The following is a 14500-nucleotide window of genomic DNA, read 5'->3' on the forward strand; positions in this document are numbered from 1 at the left end:
CACATGTCACAGTGATGCATATCAATCTTGAAATGCCCTCCTCTGCTGGGAATACAGGATGGGCTTATCCATCTTCATCAAAATAAATCAAGAGCCTTTGTAAAGAAGGTTTTCAGCCATAGGTCACCACGTTGCCTGGAAGCTGCAATTTAGGAAGAAAAATGTGATTAAACTTCTCTCAGTTTCTGACATGGGGGTATGTGGCAGAGCGTTTAAGCTGTGGAGTTACACACAGCCTCAATGTGTGTAACTTCAGGGAATGTTGTGTGTTCCCAGAGGAGAGACAATAAAGCCAATTTGGTTATTCCCCTGCTAATTGTATTAGGATTTGGTGAATTTAGCTGAGCCAACGTCACTAACAGTGATCAGAGACTCCTCAGCAGTGGTACCCAGGAGCTGGGAAAGATGGGAAAACCTCCTGGGCTGCTCCGTTCGTTCATTGCATCAGGATGAGATGTCAGGGCAGAAACAGAGCTGAAGGAGACATCACAGCTCTGATCCATCATTGAGATGTTAGGACTTTGAAGCTGAAATTACACAGGGAAAATGAGGCTTCCCTGGATTAGGGCAGCTCTCTGGATCTGTCTGGAGCAGGTCTTTGAGCACCACAAGAGAAAAGGAACAAACTCCTCTAGGGCACCATGTGGGCTGAGACCAAGCAAGGAAAAGCTGTGATTTTCCTGCCAGGAAAAAGAGTGTGAGTCTGGCTGCCAGCTCCTATCCCAGGAAACATCTGGCTAACACCAACCTGGCTGGATCATATCCAGTGATGGAAAGGTGCTATGTCTGGGTTTGAAAAGACAGGCGTCTGCTAAGGAAAGCAGGAGCTTCTCTTGAAATGGAAAATGTAAAACCCCTCCCTCCTAATGATTATAATTTTGAAATTAAGAGGCTCTCAGGCAAAGATATGGGAACAGGAATAACAGTTCTTTATTAGCAAAAATAAAACAAAAAATCTGTGCCACCACCCTGACCCACAGGGGTCAGCTCCTGCTCTGACTCTGGCTGTGGTTTGTTTTCTTTTTTGTACTATTGCATTTGTATTTTTAATTTTCCTAGTTAAGAACTGTTATTCCTGTTCCCATATCTTTGCCTGAGAGCCCTTAATCTTAAAATTATAATAATTTGGAGAGAGGGAGTTTACATTTTCCATTTCAGGGGAAGCTCCTGCTTTCCTTAGCAGACATGTTTCTTTTCAAACCGAGACAACAGGGCACTCCTTTATCTCTGTTTTCTCACCGAGAGGGTTGAGGGGAATGTGTAGATACCAGGCTGAGCAGTGTTCTGCCCATTCTGGGAACAGGTGCTATGACAAATGCATGGTGCTTATTCAGATGGAAAGTGCTGCCTTAGAGATGCTGTCACCACGATGAATGAGTTCATTGCCTGATCCTCTTTCCCACTTGTTGTGGAGTGTCAGGATTCTCAGGCTTCCAGTCACAAGGTTTTGGCTTTTTTCCATGTCACCCAGAGAAGCTGTGGCTGACCCTGGATCCCTGGAAGTGTCCAAGGCCAGGCTGGATGGAGCTTGGATCACCCTGGGCTAGTGGAAGGTGTCCCTGCCCATGGCAGGGGGTAGGACCAGATTTTTAATGTCCCTTCCAACCCTTCTCACCCAGACTCTTTGGGGGCTCAATGATTTCCCTCAATGGATCTGAGTCCAGACTGCACTAAAATGTGTTTGAAAACATTTTAAATTTGCAGCCCAAGTTCAGCCATGGCTGCTGAAAACACCAGGGAAGCAGCAGATGCAGCAGTGGATTTTTCAGGCTTCTGGATCTTCACTCCTCTGATTGATACAGCAGCACAGAGAGTTCAAGCAATCCCTCAGAGAAAAAAGAGTCTCTCAAACAAACAGGAAAGAAAAGAATGTTTGCTTAAAATGCTAAACATATCCTAATTAGTAAATAAAGTGTAATTCAAATAAGGCTTAAGAATTCCTGCCTGACACTGTTATGCCACTTGTGATATTTGTGTAGTAGGAGAGATGAAAAAACCCCACAAAATAGATGAAAATACATGCAAAACGAAATAAAGCTTTAGATTAAAAATGGTGATCCAGATTCAACTCTTTCTTTGAAGATCCTTTGCAATCAGCAGAAAATAAATCTCCCCAAACTTAATGAAATTCAATTTCCCAAGAACAGGGTTTTTTTACAGGTAGGAGCTTAAGCATGGACACAGCCACAGCAACAACTCCTCTTTTATTATCACAAATAAAAAATGACATGAATTCATTGAAGACAATTATAGGAACAGCACCCAGCCTTCACCTCTGGGCAGCAGATCCCCAGAACTCTTTACAGCACAGACTTATCTCAGTTTGTATAGGTCAGGCTGTTAATCATTTCTTTGATTCCATTTTCTGATCTGTGACCAAGGAAAGTCCGTGGCTCAGTTTTCACTGCTGAACCTTTTACCCCTTGCTGACCCTTTTGTGATGACACTATTGAAGAAAAGTGGAGGTGTCTATTTTCTCTTACTTGTGCTCCAGTGTGGGTTGCTCTCTGAAGCTCTGATGCAATAATAAATGCACTGCAAATCTCAATACACCCCATGCTGGTCATGGGGCTGAGCACAGCCTTGGTGAGAGCTTCTCCTCCACACACAACATAAAGTCAATTTATATCTCTCCAGGTAAATTTTTGCCTCATATCTGGGAGGAAAATCAGAATCCTTCATTGCCAGAGGAAGAGCAGGCCCATCTCCAGCAGCCCTGGAGCTGCAGAGGAAAACTGCAGCCTTGTGCAGGATCCCTGCTCCAGCAGAAGCACAGCTGGCACTGCAGGAGGGCTCAGCTACCATGGGATGGGACTGTGCCACCACCCTGACACACAGGGGGTCAGGTTGTATTCTGACTGTCAGTGGTTTTGTTTTTGTTTTTTTTTTTACTATTGCATTTGTATTTTTATTTTTTTTGTTGAAGGACTGTTTTTCCCATTCCCACATCTTTGCCTGAGAAGCTTTTAATTTCAAAATTATAATAATTTAGAAGGATTCAGGTTGTATTCTGACTGTCAGTGGTTTTTGGGATTTTTTAATACTATTGCATTTCTATTTTTAGTTTTTTGTTGAAGAACTGTTTTTCCTATTCCCTCATCTTTGCCTGAGAGGCTTTTAATGTCAAAATTATAATAATTTGGAAGGATGGGGTTTACATTTTCTGTTTCAAGGGAGGCTCCTGCTTCCTTAGCAGACACCTGTGTTTTCAAACCAAAGCACTGATGATTATTGGAAAGAGTTCATGCTGGACGGAGTGGTCTGGGGCAGAGATTGGGTGTGAACTGAAAAAGGGAAAATTTAGACTAAATGTTAGGAAGAAATTCTTCCCTGTGAGGGTGGTGAGGCCTTAGCAGTGGTTGCCCAGAGAAGTCATGGCTGTTCCATCCCTGGAAGTGTCCAAGGCCAGGTTGGATGGGGTCTGGAGCAACCTGGGATAGTGGAAGGTGTCCTGTAGGTTAAAACTGAATTAAATTCTCTTCCAATCCAAACCATTCCATTCTGTAATTTCATGACTGAAGGGCTCCAAGGGCTGTGCAGTGCTTTCATCCATGGATTCTCAGGTGTGTGGGAGGCACTCCTGAAAGTTTCTCCCACACCTGCACTTCCCAATCTGTGTACAACGAATTGCTGTGACACTATTCTGGCAGTGTGGCGCTTGTTCTCTGACCCCAGGTGAGCCTGCACAGGCCCAGGGGGACGCCACAGGCTGGGCAGGACAGGGAGGAGAATCACATCCAGCCCTGGATTTGTGAGCTGGCATTTATTTGGGCCATGTCTCCTCCCCAAGGGGTCCCTGCTCTCTCAGGTGATGCTTTGTGCTGCAGTGGGAAGGGAAGCCCTGAACAAACCACAGGAGCTCCTAAATTAACTTCTCCCACATAATTTCCAGTTGTTTTTTTTTTTCTCCTCCTGTTTCAGTCCACGTTGGACTCCACATCTTAAGAGTTTTATTATTTACAAGTCGCTATCAGCTGAAGGGAGGCAGATCATGTTTTATTGATGTCCTTTCAGACTGAGCACAGGCTGGATGGCTCCTGGAGCATTTCCAGTCCCTCCACTTTGGCAGGGATTGCAAGGCTTGTACCAGCCCTCCCCATTGCAGAAAATCCTGCAGATTTCCAGAGTTTTAGCTGGAAATCTTTACTATCAAGACATTTTTATCTTTACTATCTTTACTATTCACTTTACTATCAAGTCTTTACTAATGTCTTTACTATCAAAATATTTGCTTTTTAAGGAAAAAAAAACCAAAACCACAAGAACCAAAGGCATTTTTCCCTCTTTTTTTAATAGATGCAAATAAATACACAGACATATAAAAGGAAGATTAAAAAATGACAAAAATAAGTGACCTCAATTTGTCACAGATCCTTTTACTCCCCAATTTTTGTGTGTGTGCTGTTACACCACACCTGATCTTTGACTTTGCATGTCTAATGTGTTACTCCCCCACCTTTAATCAAGGGAACAATTGGCAAATCAGGGAAAACAGCACTGGGAGATGCTCTGGGGCATTTTGGACTTTAAGAACATTTTGTAAAAGCAGTTGTAAACTCAAGTACTTGCCTTGTATCTTGTCTTTATAAAAGTGGGGCTGCTGCTCTGGCTGTGTTAAGCAATAAATGCTGAAATGTGTAAGAAAACAGCTCTAAAATATTCCAAATGCTCCAGTTTCTTGGAGGCTGCTGCATGACTGATACACAGAATTCCAGGCATATATTTTGTGCTTATAAACATGCAGAAAACAGCAGCTTCTGCTCTTTTCTTTGGAATCCTGCTCTCCAAACCCAGCAAACTCCACACAGCTGCAGTGGGAAGCTCCAGGCTCCTGGAATTCCTGGGCAGGAGCAGCAGGATCAGGTGGCACACAGGGAATTCCTGTGCTGCAGATTCTGTCCCTGGGGACAGGTACTGCCTGCAAACCCACAGTGCTAAGGGGAGAATAAATCCAATTTCCTGGGAAATTTGCAGCATTGGGAGCTGCCTTCCTGATTTTTTTTCTTTGCAGACTGACAGCAGAAGTTAAGCATGCAGATGGTGTGCCTGTGGCTGCCCTAGTTTTTGGCAGGGAAGTCTGGACAAGAGAGAATTATCCATCCCAGGGCTGGATAATTCCCAGTGGCAGGATGTGTGGGATAGGCCTAGGACAGTGGGCACCTCCAGGGTTTTGGAATTTCACCTCTGAACAAGTGAAGAATCTGGCCAAAATTATTATCCTGGAAGAATAGAAGGGGGAACCCCATTAAAATCTTTTTACCTGTGGTATGGTTTTGCTGTGCCTCATCCCAGCCCTGCTTTTTATGGAGTTGAGGGTGGGATTGCTCAGCATGGGTTCAGCTCTAGGGAGGGTCCCCAAAGTCTTTGCAGTGTGTGGATGAGAGAATAAGAGCTGTGGGCAGAGATTTTTGCTCAGGGTTACTCCCTGGAGAAGGTGCCAAACTTCTTGGAAGGTCCTGATGCCTTGTGAAGGCTGGTCTAGAACAGAAACTAGACAGAGTTAAGGAATAAAGCAGGGATTGATTCAAAGGCCTCCATGGATGCACTTTGGGCAGCACCAGAGCCCAGCCAGGGCTGCACCCAAGATGAACCCAAATGGTCCCAAAATGCACGAGCGCTGCCGGGGTCTCTCCCTGGGCTCAGCTCCGCTCCATGTGCACATTGCAGTTCAGTGTCCAATCCCAGCTGCAGCCCCTGCAGTCCCATCCTGTTTTTCTCTCTGCAGCCCACAGGGTTTGTGCTCTTGGGCTGAGATTTGGATCATTTGTCCTTGGTGCCCAGCTGGAGCAGGAATTGTTTTGTCTCGCGGCTCTGTGCAGAGAGCTCACCATGCCCTGATATGAAGCTCAGAACTGCACACTAAAGCAGCACAGAATGTGAAAATATAAAAGCTGAAACCTGAGGCATCATTTCCCACCAGCCTGGAGCAGCTGGAGATCAGTGTTAGGAAGTGTAGAGGTGATGCAGTGGAGCTGCAGTGAGTACAGCCAGATATCAAACCTTCATCCTGAGGCTCTGCCTGACCCAAAAATATCAGCTCTGTGGGGCAAACTGATAAAAAATGTCTCCATCCAGAATCTGGCCTCATCCTGGGCACAACTCCAACAGAAGGAAATGTTCAGGGAGTTGGGAATGCCTCGGGAGGGCTGGTGTTTCCAATCCAAGCTTCTCCTCTTTTTTCCTTCAGGGACAAAGCTTTCTGGTCCCTGGTGCTTGCAGCTCTGCCCAGTCTCAGGTGTTGAAGGAGAGCTGGCCTGACCCTGGCCTGGCCTGGCCTGACCCTGGCCCTCAGCAAGGGTGGCACCTCTGCCTGGCCCCTGGGCCACGACAGCCACAGCTGAGCTGCCCATGGTGCCAGCAGGGCTGGGAAGGGCCCAGAGGGCCTTGAGAAAGTGGGACTGAATCACAGAATCATGGAATGATTCAGGATGGAAAGAATCTTAAAGCCCATACAGTTCCATGGGCAGGGACACCTTCCACTGTCCCAGGCCGCTCCAAGCCCCATCCAGCCTGGCCTTGGGCACTGCCAGGGATCCAGGGGCAGCCACAGCTGCTCTGGGAATCTGTGCCAGGGCCTCCCCACCCTCACAGGGAACAATTCCTCGCTAATATCCCACCTAAATCTGCTTCCTTCATCTTAAATTCGTTATGGTTAAAGCTGTGCATGGTGCTGACAGCTCCTCTCTGGTCCTATGGCCACCTGTGCTTCATCCCAAAAACACCTCTTGGAAGCCACGTCCTGTGGGGACCTTCTAATCTCAGGTCAGGAGGGTTTCACACTCACTGCTGAGAAACCAGCTCTGGGATTAGAAAAATAACCAACCTGACCAACTCCCTGACTGTTTCTGTGGCTCTTTAAGCTCCGTGTGCCTCCAGGAGGTCCCTTCTTAGAAGGAGTTTGCAGTTCTAACCCGAGGCTCCTCTAACACTCTCCAGTTCAGGGAAGGTTGATCTCCTGGAGGGGAGCCTGCCTTTGTGCTGAGCTGCGGAGAAAATCCCTGTGAATCCCTGGCTTTGTTAAAAGCTGGAGGTTGTGTGAAGTGAGCCCAGCTCTGGGATTTTCCCAAACACACCCAGCACTCGCTCCGACTTTGATCAGCAAACAGAAGTCATCTCAGGAGGGTGTTTATTTTTTTTTAAATCTTGGGTTAGGGTTCAAATGTCTTTGGTGGGCATCTTCAAAAGCTGCCCTGGCCCCAGCTGCTGTGCAGATAACAACAAGCTGCTCTTTGAAGCTGGGATCTGTGTGCCTGCTGTGTCAGGCCTTTGTAGCACTGAGCATCCTTGCTTTGGGATCAAGGACCCCTCTGCCTCTGTTAAATTTCCTGTCAGACATGAAGCTGAACCCTCTGACTGGAAACAAGAATGACTGAACAGCTTGGACAAGGAAAGTCCACAAAAAGGAAGAGGAAATTCGGGCTCGTTATTTTGTGTCCTGATTTTGGCTGGGACAGAGTTGATTTTCTCCCTAGCAGCTGGTACAGAGCTGTGGTTTGGGTTTAGCATGAGGATAATGTTGATACCACACTGATTTTCTGGTTGCTGAGCTATGCTCACCATAAGTCAAGGAATTTTCAGCATCTGCCAGTGAGGACAAGAAGCCATTAGAATGTATTTGTTGTAAATATTCATTATATTAGTTGAAAAAATTGCTGGTCCCCAAGTTAATTTGCTGGATCTTAGAGCTGTGCTGTGTGACACTTGCAGGGTGTGTTCCCTGTCATGCTGTTGTCACCAGTGGGAACTGGGATAAGGTTATCCCATTGTTGACTTTGTATCACTGACAGGATGGAATTGCTGGTTGTGGAAATAATCTTTGTGCTCATTATTCCCATCCAGACTTTGTGAGCCATCTGTTGGTAATTACTGATTGTTATACCTTTTATCTTTTTCCTTCAGAGACTCAATCCATGGGGATGACACCTCCCTTTGTCCTCCCCTTCTCCTCCAGGCTACGAATTTTGAATATCCTTGGGATGGTCAAACCATCATGTTCCCATTGGGTTATACCTTTTATCTTTTTCCTTCAGAGACTCAATCCATGGGGATGACACCTCCCTTTGTCTTCCCCTTCTCCTCCAGGCTAACTACAAATTTTGAATATCCTTGGGATGTTCAAACCATCATGTTCCCATTGCTGTAACTTCTGAATGTGATCCAGGCCTTCAGCTTGAACAATCGTTTCAGAATTCCATGCAGAGATCTGCCCCAGGGCTGGATAATTCCCAGGATGTGTGGGATGGGCCTAGGACAGTGGGCACCTCCTGGGTTTTGGAATTTCACCTCTGAACAAGTGAAGAATCTGGCCAAAATTATTATCCTGGAAGAATAGAAGGGGGAATCCCATTAATGTGTTTTTACCTGAGGTATTTTGGTGTCTCCCTGAGGTGGGATAAATGGCCAGTCTTCCAGTTCAAGTAATTTTAAGTTTCTGCAGAGCTCTTACCAGGAACAGCTGTGACCTGCTTTTCCACCCATCCTTCCAAGCAATGTCTGGTTTTCTGGAGCCCTTTTTACACTTGTTCCTTCTCCACAGATGGAGCTGGATTAAGAAAAAACATCTCCTGGATGCCCTTTATCCATTCCTGATGGTTCAGGCCATCCCTTTATCCTGCCAGAACTCATCCAGCCCATCCTGTAGCAGTTCTGTGGCACCAATGCCACCCTTATAGCTGTGAGGTAGCAACATGTAGGATTTTGGATCCTTTGTATCTGGAAAGAAGGAAAAGTGTGAGCATCGTGTGAAGAGCTCCATTTCAAGTATGGCCAACAGAAACGTTCATCATCCCCGTGTGAAAATGCTTCAATTCTGAAAACTCAGGCCTAAACCCCTGCAGGCATCAACCAGCACAGCTCCAGAGGTTCTTAATGATGCTACCATGTTTTCACTAAAGAGGATGCTCCAGTTTCAGTTTTGGAGAAGATGAAGGGTGTGAAGAGTAGATACATGTGACAGAGGAAAATCATAGAATCGTGGAGTTGCAGGATGGTTTGGGTTGGAAGGAACCTTTCAGATCATCTTGTTCCAAATCCGTGCAGGGACTCCTTCCACCATCCCAGGTTGCTCCAAGCCCTGTCCAACCTGGCCTTGGACAATTCCAGGGATCCAGGGGCAGCCACAGCTTCTCTGGGCACCCTATCCAGGGCTTCAGGGAGGAATTTCTTCCTAATACCTAATCCAAACCTGCCTTCCTTCAGTTTAAAGTCATTTCCCTTGTCCTGTCACTCTACGCCCTTGTGAAATGTCCTTCTCCAACAGTGCTACCTCAATGAGGTTAATAACTTATTTGTGATCCTTCAGCCTTGCAAAAAGGGCAAAATTATTTTTTATACCAGCCAGATATTGGAAGATTTTGAACAAATCCTCATAAATCTTTAATGCTGATAAAGAACTCTACTCAAGCACTCTTAAAGCTGTGAGTAGCTGAGCTGGGTCCTTTTCTCTGTGAGATTCTCTGCTTTTCCTGTGCCAGAGCTGCAGGCAAACCACCATGCATTGGTTATTCTGAGCATCTGGGAGTGTGACCCACTTACTGCACAGGATCTGTCAGTGGAGAGCAGCACAGAGCTCAGACCTGCCTGCAGATAATTAGTGTTTCCTTTGTAACTTCCTCAGGAGCTGGGCAGAGTGGGATATGTTGAAGAATACATTGAAAAAACCAGTATTTCAGGAGCTTGCAGTAGTTTTAATTTCAAGTCTGTCCAGGGTCCTTTCTGCCTGCACTTTGGGGCTGAACTTGTAAAACCCAAAACATATCTAGCACTATCCACACACGTGTGTGTGCATAGAAAAAGAGAGGAATATATCTGGAAAATCTGTCAAGCTCGGAGTGCCAGCATATAATTAACAGAGCAATCAATCTGGAGCATAACAGACTGAGCTGCTCTTACTGTTAGTGAAGAGAGCTATTTAACCTTTTCTGGGCCAGAAAAATAGTGGATATTTATATGTATATATCTATCTATATCTATATCTAATCTATATATATATATATAAAATCAATATCTATATCTATTTCTATATCTATATCTACATTTATATATATCGAAATATAGACATATTTTTATATATTTATATTATATTATTCATTATTATATTTTATTATTAGCTATTATATATATAGTTCTATATATGCATATTAAATTATAATTGTATAATAGATATTATAATACTGATATAATTAAATTTATATATATATTTATATATCAAATATATTTCCAGTGGTAGAAATATCCACTGTCAAGCTGATTTGTACAACCCCAGGCTTGAGAAACCAGTTCTGAGAAGAGCCAGGAACTGTGAACTCCCATAATGTTGATGTCAATGCTGTGCACAACTAATTTCTCCTGCTGGAGTGGAACTATCAGGGCCAGGGGTGCACCATGAAGGGGGATTTGTAGATCTGCTGTGTGGAAGGAGGAGGGGTGAGAGTTTATCCATCAGCCCCTTGGTTCTGTGCTCCAGAAGGGATTTGCTCATGGAGAAGGTCCTGGGGGTGAGGGTTAAGCAGCTGAACGTGAGCCCAGGTGTGCCCAGGTGGCCAAGAAGGCCACTGGCACCTCCTGGGATGACAAAAGGGCCAGGGCAGGGATTGTCCCTCTGTACTGGGCACTGGTGGGGCTTGGAGCAGCCTGGGATGGGGGGAGGTGTCCCTGCCCATGGCAGGGGGTGGGAATGAGGGGATCCTTAAGGTCCCTTCTGACCCAAACCATTCTGGGATTCTGTGATTTATCCAGGATTTCTGTCAGTTTGGGTAACCCACAAAGAGGAGCTGAGAATTCTGAGTTTGCGTGGGTGGTTATTGGTTTCTCTGGGTCTGGATTGAAAGCACTTGAGATGGTATTTCATGTTTGGACTCAGGTGTTTATTATTTCTTATCAGTAAAACATTCTCACGACCATGAGTTCTGCAGTATTTCACTAAAAAGGTACAAAATGGCTAAAAATCTCTTGTTCCAAGTCTTTTAAGACTAAATATCCAATTAAGAACTGACACCTAGATTATTTTCCCTTTTAACCCAATAACTGATCCCTGGAATCCTGCAATGTGGACTTTCCTGCCCAATTACAAAACATCACCCAAGCCCATGAAGAAGAAGGAAGAAGAAGGTTAAGAAGGCAAACAAGAAGGACCAGCCTCCACCCCAAAACCTCCATCTTGCTTCATATTTATTTCTATATTCTAAAATCCCCAACTCTAACTTTTCCACCTTGTGATAGCACACACTTCTATTCAAACTCCACACCCACAATCCCAGTTCTGTCATTCCATTTTGGAAGCTTCTCCACGGCCTCAGGTCAATGCAGTGTTCTCTTGGGGGTCAGTGCCTGGCAGCACAGAAAGTTTAAAATTCTCAGCAGCCAGGGCTCCAACAGGTGATTTTAATTAATATTGTCCCCCTGGAAGGATCAAAAAAGACACAACAAGGTGCAAGGAGCACAGCTCAGGAGAAATTCTGCCTCTCAGAGGAGACACCACCCCACAGACTGGATTTCTAGCAGCCATTGCCACCAAAAAGCCACTTCTCAGAAGGAAAATGGGAATTTGGCTGAGTTCTCCCTCAAAAAATTACACCAAGGGCCACGAGAGTCTTGACACAGACTTCTGGCTGCTGCAACTTTTGCTACAGTTTGGAAATTCTCACTGCTAAATGGAGATAATACTGAAAACACCTTTCTGTGGAAATGTCAGGAATTTAGAGATTTATTTCTATGAAGTATATTTGTGCTCTGTTTCCAGTTTTGAATCATCCAGTTTGCTCAGGAAAACTCTTCTCCTCTTCTGGATGGTGGATGTTAGAGAAACGTGTCTCCTCTGCAAATATTTCTAGGCAGGGAAGAGTGTAATGAAAAACTGGGCAACATTTTACAGTTAAAACTTCTTTTTTTTCTATGAGAGACATTCAGATTTAGAGGCCAGAAGGTTTATTCTTCTGGTTTAATAATAAAACAGAATGTTTATGACTGGTATTTTCAATTCATTTGTGTAGAAATGGGACAAACAGCAATTTTGAAATGTCCTTGTATTGCCTCTTTTCCTGCTTTTCAGAATTAAATCTTTCACCTTGTGGATTTGAATGGAATTTTGAATTTTTAATGGTACCATTTGAGCAAAAAGCCCTTTACTACAGAATCCCTTAAAGAAAACATTTGAAGCCGAAACTGAGATTATTATTTACCCCCAAACAATGCTTTTGCACCATTTATTACTTTGTGTTCTTTTTTTTTTTTTTTTTTTTTTTTAAGAATGGGATTTGTTTTATCCTGAAATTATTTTTCCTGCCTGATTTATGCACAAGCTGAGAAAGCAACTCTCTTGGAGCTCTATTAATAAGTGCTGTGAGAGGCCGTGGGCTGCAGCTGATGAAAAGCTACTGCATGAGTACAAATCCATATTATTCTACATATTTATTAAATAAAAGGGGTGGTTTTTTTCCCTCCTTTGACTTGTGCTGCTGCATTTATATGGGAAAGTGGAATATTTTTCTTTAGGTGCTAGAAACTTCTATTTGAAGACACAACCGTAAACTTGCTTTTCCCTGCTGAAAACTGAATTTCCTCCTGCTGAAATTAGGAGAAAAAATAAGTCTTGGAGGGGTTTTGCTTGCCAAAGATACATGCAAACCTTTTTTAAGGTTTGTATGTATCTGGAGTTTCTGGGGTGAAGGGATTTTAGGACATTAAATGGAATTTTGCTGATATCACTGTGTTTGTAGTTGGGTCTGAAATGTTGGGGTTTTTTTTTTAGCCATGATATCAACATGGACAAAACACTAATTTGGGGGTGTTAATTTTCCTGATGGGCACAAGGGACATTCTTTAGGGGAACAGGAAATGTTCCTGACCCATGGTGGCTCCTAAAGGACGCCTGGGCAAGGACTGGGAAGGTGCTGGTGGGAGGTCAAAACTGTAACAAAAGCTTTTCTAAGGGCTTAAAGAGTTTGGGTGAGCCTGGGATAGTGTTTGGTTGCTGGTGAAGATGTTTCTGGAGAGTTTCACCTTTTTTTTTTCCTCAGGTCAGAGTTCTCCAATGCACCAACCTGCTCTGGAGGACTTTGTAGTTGGAAATGAAGGATTTGCTTCTAGTGACAGCACAGACCATATTTTGGAGAGATCTGGTATTAACCCTCTTTTTCAGAATGTATATTTAATGTGAATGCCAAATTAAATAATTATTAAATTCTTCTGTAAATTAAACAGAATCAAATAATTGTTTTGTTTCTTCATGTCCTTTAAGACTTCCAGAACAATTATCTCGAGGCTTCCAAAGCATCCAAGAGAGGATGGAAGTTGTGATGAAGATTCAGTGAGAGATCTGTGTCATTCTGGAGCCTGGTGAGGTACCTGGAAGCCTCTCAAAAGGCAACAGACTCTTCTGTGTGGTCAGCTGCGATGAGTTGTTCCTCAAAAATCTCTCAAGAGACAAAATGGCCTCAAGATGGATGGATGGCCAGGCCCAGAGGTTGGTGATGAACGGTGCTGCATCCAGCTGGAGCCAGTCACCAGGGTGTCCCTCAGGGCTCTGTGCTGGGGGCAGCTCTGTTCAATGTTTTTATTGGTGACATGGATGAGGGATTGGGTCTGTTATTAGTAAATCTGCAGATGACACCAAGTTGGGAGCTGTGTCCATCTGCTGGAAGGGAGGAGGGCTCTGCAGGGAGACCTGGAACAGGCGGATGGATGGGCAGAGTCTAACAAGGTGAAGTTTAATATGTCCAAGTGCCCAGTGCTGCATTTTGGCCACAATAACCCCTGCAGTGCTCTGGACTGGGGATGGTGTGGCTGGACAGTGCCCAGGGAAAAAGGGACATTTCTGGGGGTATTACTGAAGGGGTATTGGGGACAGTTAATGGTGATATAGAGACTTTAGCATCAGAAGGTGTGAAAAGAAACTTTATTATTAGAAATTTACAGTTCTTATAGAAACAATGGTGGACTTAAGACTTGATTGTCTTTTAGGAATCTCACACTATTGGTGAACTATGAATAGCACACTCTGGAGAACTATATCTGTAAACAATGGTTGTAGAAAGAGAGATAATAATTGTTTGAATTATTTTCTTCCAAGTTTCTCTCAGTTTCTATTCAGCTTCCCGGGATTTTCCTGGGAGAACTATGTCTCTCTATGTTCAGAGGATGTGTAATTACTACATGGGGGTGCTGGTCTCTTCCAACCTGGTCATTCTGGGAATTCTGTGAAGATGTACCTGGGAAGATTTAGGTGGGATATTTAGGAAAAATTCTTCCCAGAAGGGTGGTCAGGCATTGGGACAGGCTGCCCAGGGAAGTGGTGCAATTGCCATCCCTGGAGGGATTTAGAAGACTCCAAAATGTGGAACTTGAGGGTGTGATTTAGGGGTGAACATGGTGATGGTTCTGGCTTGATTCTTGGACGTGATAAGGTCTTTTCCAACCTTAAGTATTCCATGATTCCAAGGTGGTGGCCATGCCCATGAGGATGCTCCCTGCAGGTGACAATCAGGTGTGAATTAAAACCCTC

The sequence above is a fragment of the Passer montanus genome, unplaced genomic scaffold, assembly GCF_014805655.1.
Source record: "Passer montanus isolate IOZ18808 unplaced genomic scaffold, ASM1480565v1 scaffold59, whole genome shotgun sequence".
NCBI classification, from domain to species: Eukaryota; Metazoa; Chordata; class Aves; order Passeriformes; family Passeridae; genus Passer; species Passer montanus.